Here is a 200-nt window from a genome sequence, read left to right as displayed (position 1 = left end):
GACCTCCTCCAGGACCACCAGCCTCAGACGCTCCTTAGCCTGGAAGATGGAATGAATATTCATGCCCACTGCCACTAGCTGGAGTGGGGATGACAAGAATTGTGTTTCTCAGCTTTCTTGGGTTCCTTTCAGGATTTTTCTTCTTACAGCCCCAAGTACATGCTCCTCCCCTCTCCTCCTCTTGCCACCCCTCTCCGTGC

This window comes from Otolemur garnettii, unplaced genomic scaffold (genome assembly GCF_000181295.1).
Source record: "Otolemur garnettii isolate 467f Iridium unplaced genomic scaffold, OtoGar3 scaffold00012, whole genome shotgun sequence".
Taxonomy (NCBI): domain Eukaryota; kingdom Metazoa; phylum Chordata; class Mammalia; order Primates; family Galagidae; genus Otolemur; species Otolemur garnettii.
Note: the sequence above shows the minus strand (reverse complement) of the source record.